Below are 21,837 nucleotides of genomic sequence, written 5' to 3'. Positions count from 1 at the left end.
ATAGAGCACCTGTCTTGGAGTCAGGAGGATCTGAGTTCAAATCCAACCTCAGACACATGACCCACTAGCTGTGTGACCTTGGGTAAGTCACTTAACCCCAACTGCCTTGCCTTCCCCCCTCCAAAAAAAAAAAAAGAATCCCTGACCCAAGGAAACTCAATTCCTTCATCTGGGTCTCACTTTTCTATAAGATGAGAGGGTTGGACTAGATGACCTCTAGGGCCCCTTCTAGTTCGAAATCAACTGTCCTATGATTTCAGATTCACAGAGAGCCAAAGGCATTTTAGGCAAACACTAGAGAAATCTAATTATTGTCCAGTGTCTGTTTCCCGAAATTTTGGTGACGGTGGTTTTTTCACTGGCTAATCAGAATTCAAAAGGCACATATTGTTGCCCTTTCCCTAATCCATCTAGAAGGAATCCATTAGAGAAGCAAATGGCAAAACCATTCCAGTATCTTCGCCAAGAAAACCCTATGGACAGTATTAGTGTGTTACGGTCCATGGGGTCACAAAGAGTCAGACAGGACTGAATGACTGAACAACAATCCGTCGAGAAAGCGTGGAAGTTATTTCCAGGGAAATAATCAGGTCAGTGACCACATGTCCATACTGGCCAAAGAAGATTTATACATCTTAATAGCAGGGAGGTAGATAACTGCGTTTGTCCCTGAATAGAAAGACTGCACATAAAGTGGTTGATTGTCTTGGCATTTGAACAGCCCCATATAAGAATCCTTGGCCTTTGATTGCTCTTCATACCTCAAGATCTTTAACAGGCCCTCAAAAGGACCTCAGTTGCACAACCTCGGCCCTACCTACCTTCCCTCCTGGATGGAAAGAGAGCTCCTTAAGGGTCGACTAGAGAGTATCATCCCCAATAAATACTCAAGAGGCAAAAGTAGCAGTCACCTAGCACCTTCCACCCAGACTGGGAAAGATGAGATCTCTTTAGGTCCTAGATACTTCTGGGTGTGATCTACATTAGCCTGGCCTCACAAGTTGGTGAGCAAAATAGGTAGTGGTTTCTTAAACTAGGTACACTCCTCCCACATCTCTGACTCAGTAGCAGAACTGGTTTGGGTCTCAATCATATAGTTTTCTGAAAATCCCCCAAGCTTCAGTGCTACTGAGTTCTTTGGGTTTTCCCATTATGTGACAAAAATCTTTTTCATGTGTTAAAGTACAGCCTAGGTAGGGAATATATTTTGGGAGACAGTTATGCCCTCTAGAGGGCCACCAAATAACAAATCATGTCGGGCATAAGGACAACCAGGCCCTGGGAGTCTAGATTGTCAAATTCTAGCCAATTTTCTCCCATTTAAGTGGTTGCTCATCTAATCCTAAAAGAAAGCAATCTGTTGCTCACATGTATAAATGCAACTGAAATATAATGAGAAATGCAGTTAAAACAGTAGTTCAGGCACATTTCAGCAGTACCAGGGCAACGCTGCACTTTCACAACTTATTCTTTCCAAATATAGTCAACACAATTTCCCAAAGACTGAAAACAACCCCCTCAGTAACTTCCTCTTCATTAGGAATGCACTGGCATAACTATGTTAATTAGAAATGAAATCAAAACTGAAAATGCAAAAGGAATCTAAATGCTGCAGGAAAACCCAGCCATTTAACAATAGCTAACATTTACATGGCCCTTTAAGATTTGCAAAAAGTTGTACAAGTTGTCTCATTTAATTAAAAAGCTGATTCTTTTAAAAAGCTCAGCTTTCCCCCATGGTAACTTCTTTGTGCCTTCTTTGTCTTTAAACAAATTTGGCTAGGAATTCCTCTTCTGCTGCTTATAGCCTCCTGGAATGGAGTTCTTGGAAATAAAAATGGCATCCTGCAAGAGACTGACTAGGATAGACACAAGTAGTTTCTGTCTTCTGACTGTTTTACCATCTCCTGTCTTAGGTATAAGAAACACTGGAATGAAGGGTATATGTTTGGGGGTTTTAAGGGGTCAGGGAAGGAAGAGAAAGAATAAACTCCTTTAAAGGGAAGGGAAGAACTCTCTTTGGGGAATTCTCTGAGACAGTGGGCTCGGAGTATTCAAACGCTCCAATGGACTCTTTGGCTATTTCCTCCAACAGGGTACAGAATCAACAAACCATCCATGCCTGCCATCCTGCAGGATCCTTGTACACATCCTCCTATAAATCACTGAGTGCACAGTGTAATATGAGATTTTTTTAAATAGAATTTATCTTCTTCCCATCCCTTTTGGTCAAGAATCATATATGAAGTTATATACAAGTAGGAGGAATTCCAAGTTCATTTCCATCATATTCAGCAGTCTCAGATTAGTATAATTATTAATTTCATATTTTAAATGAGATATAAAAACCCATGAAAATGACTAAAAGCTTAAAAAAAAAAGCAAGGCCCTAGGCAAACTCGTAGCTAAACTTGTTTCGGTCAGGAACAAAGATGGATGAAAATAAAGCTTCAATTTTAAAAAATGATCATGGGGAAAATTAGTCAAAAAAAAAACAATTATTAAGCTCAAAGTACTGTGCTGGGGGATGGAAATACAAAGAGAAAGAATGAAATTATTTCTACTCTTGGAGGGGCCTAATAGATCTAAAGGAGCCTTTGAACCCATGTAAACTAAACTCTTTATTCTATATATGAAGAAACTGAGGCCTGAGGAGATTAAATGATTTTACCCAAAGTCAAGCAAATATTAAGTGTTAGAGGGAGGATTCAAACCCAGGTCCTCTGACACTGCCCTTTCCAATCTGCCATAATGCAGAACCATTCACTATTTCTCCTTAGAATCGATTGGTTTGAATTACAGCAAGAGGAATTTGAGTTGGTGCCTTCTGATTACACTGGATATGACCTACTAGAAAGTGTTACTGAGGAATAAATAGAACCAACTCCATCTGTTCAGGGTGACTCAGTGCAGTCCTTCCTGTCTAGGACTTCTGACTTGTGTGATCAACAAGACGGAAAACTAGACATTTTCTCTGATGCCCCAAACTGCTCTAACCTCTCCAAACCAAAAATTAGGCACCAAAGATAAAGCAACTTTAGCTGACACCATGGTCTAGGACACACAGAATCCAAAAAAGGTAAGAAAAAAACAAACAACAAACCATGACCTGCCTTGAGCTCGTTCAACAACCCCTCCCCCATCTCCCATCATGTGTCTGGCAGCATGGCTATACTAACTGACTCAAGGACTGGACATAAAGGCAGAACACGCTGGTGGTGCCACCCTCTTTCCAGTGCCATGGAGATCTTGGCTCCAGGCTACTAAGGATTGCTGGGACCACAACAGACAGCCAGGGCCTCAGCCACAATGTTCTGCGCTGCAACAGATCTTTGCAGGGGAGTGGAGGTACACAGGGAAAGAGTAAAGACACCTGTCTGACTTTGAAATAGGGCTCAACCCCATCCCCACCTGTCCTTCCTCCCAGAGCTTCAGAGACCCAAACTACAGAAATCAACCTCCATGGCACCAGCTCGGCAGTTCCTTAAACTGCTGGTGCCGAACAGAGAGCTGAGGAACAGAAGGAGCAGTACAGGACATGGAACTGAGATACCAGGTGTGTGTGTGTTGGGGGTGAGGGGAAATGCTGTTTGGCACTCCACTAAGCCTGAGGGAAAGAGCCCAGCATCCAGCTGGGGCCAGTTCTGTCCCTCCAAAAGTTACTTCAAGCAGAGATCTAATCTGGTAAACTATGAACCATAGTTTATATTTGGGATACTTGTCTGGAAATTGTCACTATCTCAATCTATGCTTATTCAACTCGCTCAGGGATTTCACAGGAGAAGTGGGGTAAAGGATGTCATCTAGGAAAGTTAGGACCAGAAAAAGAGGGGCTAGTTGTATAGCAAAAGTGGAGAGCTGATGGATAGATTGTAGGCTCCATTTGTAGCTGTGCGATGCCAAGAGAACCAAAGAACAGAGTGGCAGGAGGCTGTGACATTTTAAGAGCCAACCCCTAGGGAAACCACCATCGGAGTAATGGGGGTGGGGGAATAAGAGGGGCGGGGAAGAGAAAGTGAAATTACCAAAGATTTCAGGAAGAAGAAAATTCAAAGATTTTTAACTTTAGCACCTAAATCAAGAGGAAAGACAGTAACAGCAGAAGGAAATATGGCTTCCAGAGCTAGTAAGCTGAGTTGAAGCATCAATGAATAAATATTGCAAAACCAAGGAAAATGACTCAATACTTAACAAGATGGAGAACCCTGTGGTATTTGAGAACATGAAACCACAACATGCTGATCCTGAATGGTTTAAAATAGAAATGAGAAAGATATGGGTGGAATTTACTATCTGCACAGCAAAAATAATTAACAGAATAGAAAAACTTGGATCTACAAGTTTCACCAAAGAAACAAGAGAGAACAATGAACTGAGAATACAAATACACAGAAGTCAAGGACAATACACAAGAAGAGAAACAAAAAAAATCCTGTCTAGTTCTAAGGACAACACTAGATAGATCCTTATGTAGACTTAAAACTCTAGTAACAGATCACACACTACCATTCACACGTCCTTGCAAGATAAATGGATTATGAAACCTCAAAGAACATTGCCCTCTAGAGGACTAAAAATCACTGCAAGATCATAAAATTGCTCAAGACAAAATAAAGGGTATACTGAAAAAAACTGGTTCTTCTCATAGAAGCCTTCTCTGCTTCTTTTCTAAGGGAGTCTATGACTTTTTAAATAATTACTGCTTCAAATTCACTAGTCAACATAAGAATATTCCCCTCAGAAAACTGATGACAAGAGGATCACACAGAGCTGGAGAGGTTTCTTTTAAATCATTCCATCAACAGTGCAAAATAAGGAAAACAGAATCTTGACTGCTTGAGAGAATCCACAGCAAGCTGTGTCATCATTCAGTGCTGGTGACTTCCTGATTAAAGTGTCTGGTTACCCATCTTTCAATTGCCTATAGATGTTAAGTGAACATCTAAGGGAGATTTAAATATTCCCCATTGGTGTTGGAGTGAGTATTGGGTAACATCAAACCCCAAAACTGCAAAAGTAAACCCTTCACCAGCACTAGGGACACTGTCAGGACAGATCTGCATTATGGGAAAAAAATCCTACCAACTTCTTAGAACAGTTTATATTCTGGATGCTGCTGGAAATTGTCACTATCTCAACCTATGCTTATTCAACCCACTCAGGAATTTCACAGAAGTAGTATAAAGAATGTCATCAAAGAAAGTTAGGAAAAAGGAAGAGGCTAGCTACATAGCAAAAGTGAAGAAATGATGGCTAGCATGTAGGTGCCATTGGTATCCATGCAATGCCAAAAGATCAACTCCCCCAGCACATTGTGGAGGACTCCTACAGTATAAACAGGCATGGGTGGGATTTTTAGAAAATATTGATGTTTGCAAACACATGCTGCTGACTTAAAAGTCCTCTGGTATTTTCATCTTCCAGTGATGTTTGGTTTTGAATGTATGATTCATGGTTCAGTATTCCCTCTTGTTAAGCACTGTGGTCCAGCACAGGAGGCCTACAATAATTGCAAAGCACATATGAACTATCTTTCCCATATTTTAAGGTAAAGGCCATTGAATTTTTTCCCATTATGTGTTTGTCTTTATTTGTCATTATTTGTTTTTAAATGGTAGGGTCATTTGGAAAGAGCACTGTGGCTAATGAAGCCAGTATCTTAGGTCTGACACTATGCTAAATGCAGGGGATACAAAGAAAGGCAATGAATGAATGAATGAATGAGTAAATAAATGTCCCTACTCTCAAAGAGCTTACAGTCTAATGGGGAAGACAACATGCAAACAACTAGGTACAAAAAAACATAAATTTGGGAGTCTCAGAGAGGAGACCACTAAGATGAAGGCCAGGGAAAGGTTTCTTGCAAAAAGTAGGACTTTGCTGTTCATCCTTCATTTCAAAGAGGACCAGTGATATTATGGGGTGATGTCTTGACTTGTGCACAAATTGGATTTAAGTGAGGCAGAGTGCACAGTTATCAGACTCAATCTCTCTTCTTGAGTCATGAAAGTCCAGTGGCAAGTCAAAAGTCAAGGTGACCCAGATGCAGGTTATGACCTTGGCATCTTTGATGTCTGCCCAAGCTCTACGCACCTACTCCACTGCCTGCTTCAGCCGCCTTTACGGCCACTGGAACAAATTGTTTTCATCTATTCATTCCATGGTGGGGAGTCTTCACATGCTTGGGGCAGACACCCCCATAATTCACCAATGGGTTTGAGTCCTGTTGGTTTAGCCTGGTTTATACTGCCTGCAGAAAAGGTTTTACCATGTAGCTGCTGTGCACGTTACAGCTTCTTGGAACCCCAGATGAGAGGTGGGTGAAGGTGGACACCAAAGGTAGATGAGCGTCCCTCACACCAGATGTGCCAGTCCTCCCTGAACACTGAAGCCAGGGAAGATAGAAAGGGGAGATGAGGGAGAGAGTTCCAGGCATGCAGTGACACTGTTGATGCCATGCCTTCCTATTCTTGTTAGGACTGAAACTGCCAGAGTAGACCTTGCTGTCCCTCCTGTACTGGTGGGTTCTGTTCGCTGGTTAGATGCTCCCATTTTACAGACTTTCCTTAGGATTCCATTACTTAACATTCTGAACTTCACATTTTTGAGCCAGTTAAAATGCTCAGTTAGTAGATGGATGGGCAGCTACATGGCTCAGTAGATAGAGTGCCGGGCAAGAAGTCAGGAAAACTCATCTTCCCGAGTTCAAATCTGACCTCAGTCACTTACCAGCTATGTGACCCTGGGCATATCATGTAACCCTGTTTGCCTCAGTTTACTCATCTGTAAAATGAGCTGAAGAAAGAAATGGCAAACCACTCCAGTATCTTTGCCAAGAAAACCCCAAATGGGGTTACAGAGAGTTTGACATGACTGAACAATAAAACAACAAAAGTAGATGGAGTGTCTTTGTTCCAGGAACAGTAGGAAGCCCAGTGTCTCTAGATCAGAACACTTGGGTGGGAGGGCAGTAAGTTATTAGAAGCCATTGTAGAAGAGCCCAGCCTCGAGTCTTCTGTGTGACTCAGTCCTCATTTTGTCTTTAGTAGCAATTGGTACCAATAGTCTTCTAACAACCTGTACCAGTTTTCATTTCTCTTTATCTCCTCCTTGTCCTGTTCTTCCTCTCCTTCTCCCCTCTTCTGTCATTGCATCTGTCAAGATGACAGGATTTGCAGCTGGAAGAAGCCTCAGAGATCATCTCTCCTAAAGCTCTTACTTTACAGGTGAGGAAATGGAAGCCCAAAGTGGTAAAATGGCCACAGGGATTCCAAGCAGCAAATTCAGAATTTGAACCTAGGCCCTCTGACTCCAGATCCACTGGGTCTCCATTACACCAGAGTGGAACTCATTTAGAGATACTTAACATTTAGCCTTGGGACAACTAAGCTGGGAAAGAGTAGCTAGCTTAGAGTCAGGAAGATTCATCTTCCCAAGTTCAAATCCGGCCTCAGATACATACTAGCTATGTGACCCTGGGCAAACCACTTAACCCTGTTTGCCTCAGTTTCCTCATCTGTAAAATAAGCTGGAGAAGGAAATGGCAAACCACTCCAGTGTCTTTGCCAAGAAAAGCCCAAGTGGATCCGGGAAGAGTAGGATACAGCTGAAGAATGACTCGACAACAGTATAACACAGGAAAGCATTTGGTGACCTTCATATTAGGGGTCCTAAACACCTTAAAGCATTTTACATTGCTCAATTTTCTTGCTTGTCTTTCTGACATGACTCTGAAGTCAAAAAGACTTTCTTAGTTTAAAAGCACCATAGGTGTGGTTTTAAAATTCAGGATAGATGCTAAGAAGCACAGTTGTGCAACTACAGGCCTGTCAAAGCTCGTTTTTCCATTCTTTAAGCAAAACAATTTTGTAGAGCTGCGAAGCACAATCAGTCTTACTGTTGTCTGATTAAGCTGGTTCTGTAGCCCTTACTGGCAGGCTGCTTCATGCTTTTCAGGGAGCTACCATTTTTTTCACCCTGAGCAACTCTTATAACCCTCACAACATACTGGATAAAATGTCAAGGGGCTATAAAAGTGAATACTTGTCTAACCAGAAGGCAGGGTACATGTTGGTTGGTGGGAACTAAATTTGGAAAGGTAGGGTGGAGGTAGTAGGGAAGAAAAGGAGGAGAGAGTGGAAAGTATTAGAAGGTAGAGAACTTAATGGGGTGCCCATCAATTGGGGAATAACTTAACAAATTGTGGTATGTAATTGAATATTATGATGCAGAATGAAGGAAGCAGAAACATCAATTTATGCAAGGACATTGTAAAGAAAAACAACTTTGAAAGATGCGCAAACTCTCACTTTAATAACCAGCTATGTCTCTGTAACATCAATGCTACCTGCCACTACTGTGGCTGTGTGAGACCAATAATACCAGCACACAGGAGGGCTGCTAGCACAGGTTCTTTGATCTGCTTTTCTAAAGAAAACAACTTTAAGGGGTTTACAATCTTACTTTAATTAAACATACATATATCATTGTAGCCAGAATGGACTTTGTTTTCTTTGAATGACTCAGCTCGCCTCGTTGAGCTTCCCTGGACTCTGGGGTTTGCTCTTCCGGGGCAGGACCAGAGCTTCCTGTGTGATGAGTCGTGGCGCTGGCTGAGGGGAGGTGTGTTAACGTGGTCTACGCTGGGGGAGGGGCCGAGTCAAGAACCAACCGGCCCTGGTCGTTCAGGCGGCGCTTGATGATGTCAAAAACTCTATAAGAGGGGAGAGGACAGCTTGAAGATCCTCCTTTCCTTTTCCGGTTGGAGCCAGAGACACCTACAGCCGAAGCTGAGCTGCCGGTAGCAGAGCTGACTAGAGGCTAGTGGGTAATCTTCTTACCGTAGAGGGGAAGCATGTATACGATTTTGCCTTATACCATCTCGCTTCTATGTGGCCTTTTGGTTACCCTTATAAGGCGGACTTATTGGGCCTGGAAGCTTTTGATGAAAATATCAAAATGGGGACGCTGGTTTGTGGGCTTGTTATTGTGGAGTGTAAATACGTGCCTTCTGCCTAGAGAATTCCTTATATCTTGCGGTTCCGGACCTTTTAGGCACATATGAGATTCTCTTTGAAATCATAAATTCTGCCTTCCTAATATATTTGGTGACGAGGTGGATGGGATCGCTAGATATAAGATCTCTGTTCAGAAGCAGAAGAACTTCAGAGGAAGAGATGAATATCCCAGGGTGGGAGGATCCATTTTATTCCTCCTTAGCAAAGGAATTGGCTAAAAAAGCCGGACCCTGTGAAAACTGGGAACCAAGGCTACAGAGAAGAGATCCTAAGGATTTGGAAAGGTGTTTACAAGAGGTTGGGATTCAGTCAGGGGCATCACTATCTAGGCAAAGCTGGATAGTGTTATCAGCCTACCGGCTAGTATATGAAAGATTGAGATTAAGTGAAAGAGATGGGGGCACTCCTACCCCACAGCAAGAAGGGGAATCTCAGATAGCAGGAGAACAAATTGCTGCTCAAGAACCCACTGACTCAGATGAGAACTTTTCTATTAATGTGGCTAGGAGCAACAGGAGGCCAAATAAGCCAAGAGTGCATCCCAACTCAGCCCAGACCAAGCCTGACTACCTGCTTTGTCCTTGCCATGGTGGCAGGGGAAGCGAGTGGGGGGAAAATGAGACAGTGTTAGGGGCTGAGACAGAAAACGCTACTAGGGTTCAGGACATCCCTTGCACAGAGAATGGGAGATGGTTAAATACTCAGACAAGCGTTTGTCCCGTAGAGAGGAGGAGGACAGAAACCAGAGGTGGCAATTTAGTTACGAGGGAATTTCAGGAAGATTTCTCACCACAAGAGGTCACAGATATTTTGAGCAGATTCAGCCAAAGAGTAGGAGAACCATTAATATCTTGGATGGTAAGGCTCAGTGATCAAGGGGCCGGTGGAATATTAGTAGATAAGAGGGACTGTATGAGATTCATAGGTATCAGCCACGATCCTCTAGTTCAGCAAGCTTTTAGGGAACATCATCAGCGAGGAGATGATGCTAGCAGGACAACCCTGTTGGCATTAGCTGCTGCGGGATGCAATAAGAGATATACTAATGATTCTATGTGGCCCACTGAGCACAGACCCTGGTATTCACTTAAAGATTGTATCATGAGACTAAAGGAGGAGGTAATGAAGACTGCTATTATGACAGGAACTGCAGACAAATATTACAATGATCCCATAGGAATCCCTCATAGGAATTTAATAATTAGGACAGCTCCCCCTGCTTATAAACAACTAATTTTGAATCTGTTACTTGGGGAAGTAGGGACCCATCTTACAGAGGTGATAAATAAGATTTTACAGTTACATGACTTAGGAGACTGGGGAAGGGACAGATCTCCTCGAGAGAGAAGGGTGAACAGCCAGCAAACTTGGCGCCAAACTGGAGTGACAAGAAAAGAAATGTTCACTGCTCTATTGAGAGCAGGGGTAGGTTTTGAAATGATAGACGGCATTCCAACCAATGAATTGTACAGGATGTACCGAGATAAAGGACTCGATAACAGGAGAGATAGGGAAATCAGAACTGCTCCTGCAAATGCTACAGATGTTGAACCTTCATACCCAAGTGAATCACATGCTAGGAAATACTAGGAAACAGGCCAGGCCCCAGCCCAAATTAAGGAAATACGTAAGCTGGATTGCAGACCTCACATTAACTTGACCATATATTGGAAAAATGGGTCAAGTACAGTAACTAGGGCATTAATAGACACTGGGGCCGAGGCCACCCTTATCTATGGGAATCCAGACAAATTCAGCCATGGAACTCCTATTACCATCACAGGACTAGGAGGGACTGAAATATCAGCCAGACAAGTTAAATTGATGATGAAAATTGGACAGTTGCCCAAGAAAGAATATAGTGTGGTTATTGTGCCTATTCCTGAATACATCATTGGAATAGACATTTTGAAGGGTATGACTTTAAATTTACCTGAAGGGAAATACCAATTTGCTGTGAGGAAAATAGGCATTAATGCAGTCTTAGTGGGGAAAATCAAGATGGATCCAATCACTTTGCCCAAACCTTCTGAAGTAATTACTTTGAGGCAATATCGTGTGCCAGGTGGGCAAGATGAAATTGCCAACACTATAAGAGAATGTGTTGAGGCAGGAGTGTTAGTCCCTACAACTACTCAATGGAACAACCCTGTCTGGCCAGTCCGAAAGTCAGATGGGACATGGAGGATGACAGTAGATTATAGACAGCTGAACAAAGTGACTCCTCCCTTGTATGCTGCTGTTCCAGACACGGTTACTTTAATAGAGAGAATACAAAAACATGAAGGGACTTGGTATGCAGTTATTGATTTGGCCAATGCCTTCTTTATGATCCCAATAGACCCCAAGCAATGGAACCAGTTTGCTTTTACTTGGCAAGGCCGACAGTATACATTTACACGCCTGCCACAAGGATATATTCATAGCCCAACTATTTGCCACAGGATTGTAGCTGAGCATTTGGATGAATTAAAGCTACCTGGTGTACAGCTTACACATTACATAGATGACATCATGATACAGGGAGAGAATATAAAGGAGGTGGAGGAGAGTTTAGCATTATTAATTGACCATATGAAAAGCAAAGGATGCAAAATCAACCCCGCAAAGGTTCAGGGGCCAGCTCAAACTGTAAAATTCTTGGGGATACAGTGGAATAGAGGATTGCGAGAAATTCTCCCACAAGCTCGACAAAAAATTCAGGATTTTCCCACCCCTACTAATAAGAAAGAGGCCCAAAAGTTCATAGGGCTATTTGGTTATTGGAGACACCACATCCCACATTTGGGACAGATTTTAAAACCCTTGTATAAAGTCACCAGAAAGAAATATGAATTCGATTGGGGCCTTGAACAAAGTAGAGCTTTTGAGGAAGCAAAGGCTGCTATACAATTAGCTCTAGACTTATGGCCTATGCAAAATGGGCCAGTGGAGTTACAAGTGACTGTACAAGATGACTATGCAAATTGGAGTCTGTGGCAAAAACAACAGAGCCGAAGTGTACCTTTAGGCTTTTGGTCAAGGAAACTGCCCTCATCTGGAGTGCAGTATACACCTTTTGAGAAGCAGCTGTTAGCTGCATATTGGGCTTTAGTAGAAACTGAGCAACTAACCCTGGGTCATGAAGTGATATTAAGGCCTGGAATTCCAATTATGACTTGGGTAATGAGTACCCCAGCTTCTCACAGAATTGGACATGCACAAGAGGCAAGCATAATCAAATGGAAGTGGTATATTCAGAATAGGTCCAGAGCAGGCAAAAGTGGAGTTTCTGCTTTACATGAATCGGTGGCAAACATTGGCACTGAGAGAAATGAAAAACCCATTGAATCTAAGCAACAGATGGTGCCATCCTTAGTGAAATGGAATAATGGGTATGATGGACTAAGTGTAGAACAGAAGAAACACGCTTGGTTTACTGACGGGACAGCAAAATATTTAGGACAGAAGAGACATTGGAAAGCAGTAGCCTATAACCCCTGTACTAGGCGAACTCTGGAAAGTTCTGGGATAGGGGGAAGTAGCCAATATGCTGAACTGATGGCAGTACATCAGGCCATCAGAATGGAGAAGGGAGGACAGTGTCATATATTTACTGATTCATGGGTGGTAGCTAACAGATTAGCTACTTGGATGCCTATATGGAGGAATCAGAATTGGGAGATTCATGGCAAACAAGTTTGGGGTAAAGAGTTATGGGAAAATATATGGGACATGTCTTTGGTTACGGATTTGTCAGTTTTTCATGTTGATGCTCACGCGACCCTGACCACACCAGAGCGTGAGTACAATGCACACGCGGATCGACTAGCAAAGATTGCCACTGAATGTATTGTCCCTACTCCAACTCCAACTGATGACTCAGCCTTAGCAAGATGGGTCCACCAGACCGCCGGCCATTTAGGGGTCCAGGCCACCCACCGATGGGCACAGGATCGGGGTATCAGTATCTCTCATGCGTTGTTAAAACAAATAACAGAGGGGTGTTGTATATGTCAATTAGAAAAAGAACGAACTCTTCCTAGGATAGTAACTGGAGAAATAGCAAGGGGAAAAGTTCCAGCCCAAATTTGGCAGATAGATTATATTGGCCCACTACCCCAGGATAAAGGATGTAAATATGTATGTACGTGTGTTGACACCTATTCAGGTGTACTAGTGGCTTGTCCTTATAAGGACGCAACTCAGAAAAACACCTGTAAAACCCTAGATATTGTAAGTTTATACTATGGAACCCCAATGCAGATTCAAAGTGACAATGGGTCACATTTCAAGGGCAAAGAAGTGAAAAGATATTGTGTGTTGAACAATATAGAATGGATATATCATATTCCATATTACCCACAAGCATCTGGGCTGATTGAAAGAATGAATGGATTGTTGAAAGAACAGCTGAGAAAATTAAGCTCTAATAATTCATATCGACATTGGAAGGATAATTTGTCTATTGCCTTACGTAATTTGAATAATAGGCCCTTAGGGGGGAGTACACCTCTAGCCAGAATGATGACCCCAAATTTGCAGATTAGAGAACAGCAAACATGTGAGATCCAAAATATTGAATTTTGGACTGTGAGGGAAGATGTTCCCCTACCATGTCCAGGAACACCTGGTTCGGCAGGATATGATTTACATTGTATAGAGAATTTTAGGTTGAATAGGAAAGAGATAAGAAAAACCCCTACTGGAGTATGTATGAGAATCCCCAAGAATCATTTTGGACAGATATTACCTAAACCAGGATTAGCAGCTCAAGGAGTACATGTATTGGCTGGAGTGATAGATTCGAATTATCAAAAAGAAATTGTTGTGACACTCCAGAATTTGGGTGAAAAACCTGTACAATTTGGTAGGAATGATAGGATAGTTCAAGTGATTATTATCCCCTGTGAAAAAATACCCTTTGTGCAAACTGACCCTCCTCCCAAAATAACTACTAGAGGGGCAAAAGGGGCTTGCTCCATTGATAGAATAAAGTTGGGAGCTAAGGTATGGGTAAAACGGAAGCCAGATGATATTCCAAAGGCTGCAGAAGTCATAGCCCATGGGAAGAACAACACTGTAACAGTTGTCTATTCAGGGGAAGATAATTACCAAATTGTGCCCCTGAACCATATATTTTACTGTGAATAGGGCTATAATATTGGATTCATGGTCCCCACAGGTATGGCTGATGCTGGTAATTGACACAAGCCACTCAGAGGGAAGGTGACTTTGTGTGATTAATGGATGAAAGCTTGTACATCTGGGGAAAGGCTGGGAGAACAATCCTAGTCTATCTAGGATGGGATCCTCCTGGTTTCCCTTGTACATCTGGGGAACGGCTGGGAGGACAATCCTGGTCTCCATCTAGGGTGGGATCTTCTTGGCTTAGTTTCCTCATTGTGTTCCGTTTAAAAAGAAACATTTCCCATCTGAGTTTGGCTCTGATATTGGATCTCTGCATAACCGAAATTTCAACTAAACTGGAGATGATTTTATTTAAAGGATAATAGCCCATACTTGCCTACTCTTTTTGTTCTCTGTTTTAGTTAACCTTGTCGCTAGTTCTGTCTCCTGCAGGTTTAAGCACCCTGCAGTTTCCGGTGACTGCCTAAGCACATAGCATTCTTGGAATTCCTGCCAGCTCGCTAAAGAACTGAACTCTGGAATTGGACTCTTTGGGGCAGGGACACCTCTACATCCAATTTCAGCAAGAAGAAGCTATGGAAAATGAGACCTTCACCCCTTACCCCAAGATTTTGAGCCCCAATTGTTTGAGGGGGGGGATGATGATAGTGTTCTGTGTACTTATTTTGTGTTATCCTTGCTATATTGTTTTATTGTTATGATATTATTGATCCTATGTAATGGATACGAAGATCTAGGGGTGGACATTTGAATTATTAATAATTATTTTGGGATGATTGATTGAAGAGATTATCTGGCTGGGATCTAGGGGTGGATCACATTTGAATCGTAAACCAATATTTGGGAATGTCACTGAATGATATGTTTTGCTTTATTGTGAATGATATGTTTTAGTTTCCTGCATAATTGGATCACAATGTTCTAGGATATATAATTTAATTTGAATTATGATTGGATTGTGCATCCTAGAACATTGTGAGGGGTGGAGTGTAGCCAGAATGGACTTTGTTTTCTTTGAATGACTCAGCTCGCCTCGTTGAGCTTCCCTGGACTCTGGGGCTTGCTCTTCCGGGGCAGGACCAGAGCTTCCTGTGTGATGAGTCGTGGCGCTGGCTGAGGGGAGGTGTGTTAACGTGGTCTACGCTGGGGGAGGGGCCAAGTCAAGAACCAATCGGCCCTGGTCGTTCAGGCGGCGCTTGATGATGTCAAAAACTCTATAAGAGGGGAGAGGACAGCTTGAAGATCCTCCTTTCCTTTTCCGGTTGGAGCCAGAGACACCTACAGCCGAAGCTGAGCTGCCGGTAGCAGAGCTGACTAGAGGCTAGTGGGTAATCTTCTTACCGTAGAGGGGAAGCATGTATACGATTTTGCCTTATACCATCTCGCTTCTCTGTGGCCTTTTGGTTACTCTTATAAGGCGGACTTATTGGGCCTGGAAGCTTTTGATGAAAATATCAAAATGGGGATGCTGGTTTGTGGGCTTGTTATTGTGGAGTGTAAATACATGCTTTAGTTCTCCTGCCTTCTGCCTAGAGAATTCCTTATATCTTGCGGTTCCGGACCTTTTAGGCACATATGAGATTCTCTTTGAAATCATAAATTCTGCCTTCCTAATATAATCATTCACTTAGTTCAGGGGAAAAAGTCAGCACCCTGAACTTCAGAGAAAACACAAACAGAAATTACAAACAGGAGCTACGAGCAGAGAGAATAACAGAAACCAACAAACAGGCTTCTTTCTGTCTGACCAAATCAGGGTACGTAGTTACCAGAGAGAGAAGCACCAACATCTGGGTTTTCAAAGCCAAGGGGGCTCTCAACGGCTACCCAGAGTCTTGTCTGGCCAAACCATGCGGCCACTCTTCCAGTGAGTGAAACACCCCCCAAAAATGCTAACCTCGGAGTATATATACACTTCTTTAGGGTCAGAGGGAATCACAACCATGTGACTCAAACCCATGTGACCTAGGCCTTCCTGTGATTTAAACAGGTCATCAAAGACTTCTAATTCAATCAAAGGCTCTTGATTCAAACAAAGTCAAGATTCAGTCAAAGGCACTTGATTACCTCAGTGCTGAGAAGCACATAACAAAAAAACAGCAAAAAGTCCCACCCTGCTTGGCATTACAGTCTCCAGAGGACCTCTGATGAAATATTACTCATCTCCTGACAGAGACAATGCCACACTTCTGGACATGGTGGAGGGGCAAAATAGTGATGCAAAAAGGTCATCAAACTATTTTTCTACATGCACAGAAGTGTACCAAAGGAAGCACAGAAGAGCAGAATTGTTCTGAAATTAAAGTATGGAATTCGTGATATACTTTGTTTTTTCAAAAAGCAAGTGGTAAAATTCCAGGGGTGGAGCCAAGATGGCAAAGTAGAGAAAGTACTTAGCTGAGCTGTCCCAACATTCCCCTCCAAACAACTTTGAAATAATGCCTCATATCAAATTCTGGAGTGGCAGAGCCAACCAAAGGTCAGACTGAGACATTCTTCCAGCTCAAGCCAAACTTAGGAGGTCAAAAAGAGATCTGTGACATGGGGGTGGAGGCTGGGCTGTAGCCTACATGGATGATGGAACTAGGTGTTCATGACAGAAGCAGCAGCTTCAGAAACTCTCAAGCCAGAGATAGTAAGGGGATCTGGCAACTGGTCAGAAGAGATTACAGGTAATTCCTGTGCTAACACTGGACGCATGATGAGATGCTGATTGGCAACTCCACTACCTGGGTTACTCCACTTCTGGGTCAAAAGTTTACTTTTGGTCAAGAGGGAGTGGAAGTCCTGAGGGGCAGTATCACTTCCAGCCCCAAGAGATCAGGGGCTGAGTCTGAGTACTCTGAGGAAGAGTATTGTTTCCAATCCCAAGGGAGGAGGACCATCAGGATCAGTATCTAGTGCAATCCCAAGGGATCAGGGGCCCTTCTTGGACTAGAGTGGAGACCAAAAAAACCATACATCTCCCCAGATCTGCATTGGCAGCATGGAAAACTCCTGAACCCCCAAAACTAGCTCTAAAAACTGTAGTGCAAAAAAGCCTGACATGTGAGACAGTGTCCTCCAACCCCTCATGTCAGGAACAGGGCCCAACATTAACACAGAGCTCCAAATCAAGAAATAGGCTAGAAATATGAGGAAACAAACATAGAATAAAGGAAAAGAAAAGAAACTGATCATAAAAAGCTACTTTGGTGATCAAGGCACAAACTCAGAATCCAATGAAATTTTTTTTTATTTTTTTTTTATTTTTAGTTTACAACACATGGTTCTATATAATTTTGAGTTCCAGATTTTCGCCCCTCCCTCCCCAAGACGGCATGGAATCTCATATAACTACCATGTATAACTTCGCATTGAATTAATTTATACACTAGTCAAGTTGTGGAGAAGAATTATGACCAATGTAATGAATCATGAGAAAGAAGAAACAGAACCAAAAAAAAAAAAACCCAAAAACAAAAACAAAAGAGAAGAAAAAAGGCGAGCATGTAGTGTGCCTCAATCTGCATTCAAACTTCACAGTTCTTTCTCTGGGTGTAGATATCATTCTCCATTGTGAGTTCCTTGGAGTTGTCCTTGCACCTTGTGTTGCTGAGAAGAGCAAAGTCTGTCAGGGTTGGTCCTCACGGAATCCATATATCTGTGGCTGTGTTCAATGTTCTCCTGGCTCTGCTCCGCTCACTCAGCATTATGTCGTGTAGGTTTTTCCAGGTTGTTATGAAGTCCGTATCATCCCCATTTCTTATGGCACAATAGTATTCCATTACCTTCATATACCACAGCTTGTTCGGCCATTCCCCAATTGATGGGCATCCCTTTGATTTCCAATTCTTGGCTACCACAAAAAGAGCCGCTATAAATATCTTTGTACATATGGGTCCCTTCCCCTCTTGTGTGATTTCTTTGGGATACAACCCTAGAAGTGGTATTGCTGGGTCAAAGGGTATGAACATTCCTATGGCTCTTTGGGTGTAGCTCCAAATTACTCTCCAAAATGGCTGGATCATCTCACAACTCCACCAGCAATGTAACAATGTTCCAATTTTCCCACATCCTCTCCAGCATTTATCATCCTCCTGCTTTGTTATTTTAGCCAATCTTACAGGAGAGATGTGGTATCTAAGAGTTGTTTTGATTTGCATTTCTCTAATCAGTAGTGATCCAGAGCATTTTTTCATATGCCTATAGATAGCTTCAATTTCTTCCTCTGAAAACTGCCTGTTCATATCCTTTGACCATTTCTCAATTGGGGAATGGCTTGTATTCCTATATATTTGGCTCAGTTCCCTGTATATTTTAGAAATGAGGCCTTTATCAGAGATACTAGTTGCAAAGATTTTCTCCCAATTTTCTGCTTCCCTCCTAATTTTTGTTGCATTGGCTTTTTTGTACAAAAATATTTCAATTTAACATAATCAAAATTATCCATTTTGCATTTTGTAATGCTCTCTATCTCTTGTTGGGTCATGAATTCTTTTCTTTTCCACAAATCTGATAAGTAAACTATTCCTTGCTCTCCCAAATTACTTATAGTATCAGCTTTTACTCCTAAATCATGAACCCATTTTGACTTTATTCTGGTAGAAGACAATGAAATTAAAAAAAAAAACCCTACAAGCAAAGTCTCAAAGAAAAATGTGAATCTGACACAAGCCTAACAAGAATTGCTGGAAGAGCTAAAAAAAAATGCTTTTCAAAATCGAATAAAGGTGGTAGGGGAAAAATTAGATCAAGAAATACAAGCAAAGGAAGAAAATATGAAAAGACAATTAACAATTTGTTAAAAGACAAACAAGAAAATTGGAGAAATAAGCTCTCAAGCCAAAGATGGTAAGGGGATCATACAACTGGTCAGAAGATTACAGGAGTCCCTTTGCTGTCACTGGAAGCATGACTGCTGCATTGTCCATACTTGGATCTGGGTTGCAGTCTTGGGTCTCAGTCCCAGGGCAAGGAGGAGCACTAGTACACCAGAACTTGCAACCCTGGACCCTGGTCACAGTTTCAGGGTGGAAAAGAGTGCTTATGTTCACTCACAGACCAGAGCACAGACCACGAGAGTAGCAAACGCACCTCTCCCTAGATCATACTACCTTGGAAAAACCGAAAACTTACAAGTCTCCAGAATTATCTCTGAAAACAGCTATACAAAAAAACCTGAAGCTTCAGACAGTGGCCTCTCCACTCTGGAAGCAGAACCTCACTTTAGCATGGAGTTAAAAGTCCAAGAAAGGCTGGGAAAATGAGAAAACATTAGAAAAATGTCCTGACTATAGAAAGTTACTATGGCAACAGGGAAGATCAAAACACAAACTCAGAAGAAGATAACAAAGTCAAAACTCCTACGTCTAAAGCCTCAAAGCAAAATATGAATTGATCTCAGGCCATGGAAGAGCTCAAAAACGATTCTGAAAATCAAGTAAGAGAGGTAGAGAGAAAATTGGGAAGAGATGAGAATGACACAAGAAAATCATGAAAAAAGTCAACAACTAATACTGAAGTAAATAAATAACACCTTAAAAAAGAGAATAGGCCAAATGGTTAAAAAAAAAAGGCACAAAAATCCACTGAAGATAACTCCTTAAAAAGCAGAATTGGATAGATGGAAAAAGAGGTACAAAAATTAACTGAAGAAAAGAACTCCTTAAAAAGTAGAATTGGCCAATTGGAAAAGGAAAAGTATGTTGAAAAAAAATTCCTTAAAAATTAGAATTGGGCAAATGGAAGCTAATGACTCCATGAGATATCAAGAAACAATAAAACAAAATTGAAAAAAAATGAACAAAATAGAAGAAAATGTGAAATATCTCATTAGAAAAACAACTGACCTGGAAAACAGATCAAGGAGAGATAATTTAAGAATTATTGGACTACATGACAGCTATTAACAACAACAACAAAAAAACAAGGCTAGACAATATCTTTTTTTTAAATTTTTTTACCCACTTAACAGTATCTTATTTTTTCCACTTACATGTAAATATAGTTTTAAGCATTCACTTTTATAAGATTTTAAGTTTCAAATTTTTTTCTCCCTCCCTCCCTCCCTCGTGCCCTCCCCCCCTCCCTCGTCCCCTCCCCAAGATGGCAAGCAATCTGATATATGCTATACATGTACAATCACATTAAACATATTTCTATATTAGTCATGTTGTGAAAGAAGGATCAGAACAAAAGGGAAAAACCACAAGAAAGAAAAAAAGAGAAAATAGTATTCTTTGATCTACATTCAGATTCCATAGTTCTTTCTCTGGATGTGGATAGCATTTTCCATCACGAGTCTTTTGGAATTGTCTTACATCACTGTATTGCTGAGAAGAGCTAAGTCTATCAAAGTTGATCATCACACAATGTTCCTGTTACTATGTACTATGTCCTCCTGGTTCTGCTCACTTCACTCAGCACTAGACAGCATCTTTCAAGAAATTATCAAAGAAAACTGCCCTGATATTATAGAACCAGAGGGTAAAATGGAAACTGAAAGAATCCACCAATCACCTCCTTAAAGAGATCCCAAAATAAAAACTCCCAAGAATATTATAACCAAATTCCAGAGCTCCTGGGTCAAGGAGAAAATATTGCAAGCGGCCAAAAGAAACAATTCAAATATTATGGAGCCACGGTCAGGATAACACAAGATTTTGTAGTTTCTAAATTAAAGGATTGGAGGGCTTGGAATATGGTATTCTGGAGGGCAAAAGAGCTAGGATTACAACCAAGAAAAACCTAAGCATAATCAGCAAAACTAACCATAATCCTTCAGAGGGAAAATGGATATTCAATGAAATAGAGGACTTTCAAGCATTTCTGATGAATAGACCAGAGCTGAATAGAAAATGTGACTTTCAAATACAAGACTCAAGAGAAGCATAAAAAGGTAAACAGGAAAGGGAAATCATCAGGGACTTAATAACTTTAAACTGTTTACCTTTCTATATGGAAAGATGATACACGTATATTCTAAGAACTTTATCGTTATTAGGACAGCTAAAAGGATTCTACATAGAAAGAGGGTACAGGAATGAGTTGATTATGTTGGAATGTTAAAAAATGGATAGGCAAGAAAGAGGGATGCCCTGAGAAAAGGGGGAAGGGAGAAGAATAGGCAAATTTATCTCACATGAAAGAGACACACAACAAGAGCTTTTCCAGTGGAGGGGGAAACGGTGGGGATTAGGGGGACCACGTTGGTTAACAAAATGGGTTCTTAGCACTCAGTTCACCCAACTGCACTTGAAGAGTTTGGCCTTTGTTTCCTTCATTAGATTTGGGAGTCCTTGGTGGCCTCCTTGCCTCAGGGGAAGGCCTAGTTTACATGAGTTTGAATGACACATTTGGGACATCAGAGGCTTTTAGACCACGTGGGTTTAAGTCGCTGTGACGATTCTAGGTCACATGGGTGAGTCACATGAGTGACTCACCCCTGACCCTGAAAAAGATATAAAACCAGGGGTTCGCTTCCTCTTTTTTGGAGCTCTTACCCACAGCAGTGGTGGCCTGCGTGACTCTGGGCCAGCCCTTGTTATGAGCTCCCAGGCTGAACCTAGATGTTGGTAACTATGAATTATATTGGGTCTGTCTGTTGATGTTTGTAATTTGTTTGTATTTTGCTCTGAAGTTCAGGGTGCTGACTTTTTTCCCTGAACTAAGTGAATGATATTTGTATGCTGAATTAAAGTAAACTTGT

The sequence above is a fragment of the Trichosurus vulpecula genome, chromosome 1 (assembly GCF_011100635.1).
Source record: "Trichosurus vulpecula isolate mTriVul1 chromosome 1, mTriVul1.pri, whole genome shotgun sequence".
Taxonomy (NCBI): Eukaryota; Metazoa; Chordata; class Mammalia; order Diprotodontia; family Phalangeridae; genus Trichosurus; species Trichosurus vulpecula.
The sequence above is the reverse complement of the archived record's forward strand: the minus strand, read 5'-3'. Positions refer to the sequence as shown.